Source organism: Mandrillus leucophaeus, unplaced genomic scaffold, assembly GCF_000951045.1.
Source record: "Mandrillus leucophaeus isolate KB7577 unplaced genomic scaffold, Mleu.le_1.0 Scaffold151, whole genome shotgun sequence".
NCBI classification, from domain to species: Eukaryota; Metazoa; Chordata; class Mammalia; order Primates; family Cercopithecidae; genus Mandrillus; species Mandrillus leucophaeus.
The window spans coordinates 691,855-693,240 of NW_012101488.1; the positions used below are offsets into that span (position 1 = coordinate 691,855).

The 1,386-nt window shown below is 47.3% G+C and overlaps 1 protein-coding gene across 1 annotated transcript in view; it reads left to right on the forward strand.

The window, feature by feature from the left end:
- The window catches only part of RELB (v-rel avian reticuloendotheliosis viral oncogene homolog B), a 43,407-nt gene that overhangs the window by 23,688 nt on the left and 18,333 nt on the right, over window positions 1-1,386 (forward strand). The window lies entirely within an intron of this gene.

Genomic DNA, 1,386 nt, shown 5'->3' on the forward strand with positions numbered 1-1,386 from the left:
TGGGCATGGTGGCGGATGCCTGCAGTCCCAGCTACTCGGGAGGCTGAGGCAGGAGAATGGCGTGAACCCGGGAGGCAGAGCTTGCAGTGAGCCGAGATCGCACCACTGCACTCCAGCCTGGGTGAAAGAGCGAGACTACGTCTCGGGGGGGAGGAAAAAAAAAAAGGGGTCTTCTAGTATTGTAGAATGAACAACCTGTACAACTATACCAGGCAGCCCAAGGGAAGAGGCAGCATAAGTAATAGTCTCTCTCCCTTTCTGAAAGAGTGCATTATATTCCACAGAATCACCCTGGTAGACTTCTGCTTATTTCTCAGTGGCCAGAGCTTGGTCCCATGGCCACTCCTAGTTGCAGGGTGGTCTGGGAAAGCAAGTGCTTAGATTTTTCAACCTCTATAGAGGGGTACAGGCATAGAAAAGGGGATTGGGAATAACTGGTAGGTTTTAGCCAACCCGTAGTGGCTGCTGTAATCATCAAAATGGGATATTAATTCAGTCAGGGCATTTATGGATGCAAGTGATAGAATCTCAACTTAAATAGGCTTAAGGGGTAAAAAAAGAGAATAATTTGTTCTATTAACGAGAAAAATGCAGATGTAGCATAGTGCTTCAGGTCTGGCTGCATCCAGGACCTCACTGATGTCATTAGAGATCTGTCTGTCTTTCAGCTGTTCTTCCTCCAAGTTAGAATCCAGGCTTATATCCTACCTGCCGGGCACCTCTTCCCCACTCCCAAGGCTGCTTTTAGCTTCTCTTACCTAATAGCTTTGCTTCAAGCCTCAGGTCTATCTCTCATTGGCCTGGTTTTGGTCATTTGCTCCTTTTTCACCAATCAGCTTTGGCCAGAGGGACGCACTGCTCTGATTGGCCAGCTCTGGGGCACGTGATCAATTACTGCTGAGCTAGGAAGTGGGCTCAGCCCTGCCCAATCCTAATTACGAAGATGAGGGGTGGTCCCTTGAGGGAAAATTGGAGGCTGTTAAAAGAAGAGGGTTCAGGACTACTAGATTAGATGGGGAAAACAACAGGTGTCCACTACAAGATTACAGTCTATCAAACTCTCCTCAAGGAACCTTCTCTGACCTGGGACCCCATCAACTCTCCCTGAGGTCTGAAGGTCTCCCTTAAACATTTTTTAAAAATTATTTTTGTTTATTATTATGTTTTTTTTAGAGATAGGGTCTCACTCTGTTGCCTAGGCAGTCATGCAGTGGTGCAGTCATAGCTTACTGCAGCCTGAACTTCTGGATTTAAGTGATCCTCCCAGTTCAACCTGACAAGTAGCTGAGACTACAGGCATGTGCCACCACACCTGGCTAAGTTTTATTTTTAAAACTTTTTGGGCCGGGCGCGGTGGCTCAAGCCTGTAATCCCAGCACTTTGGGA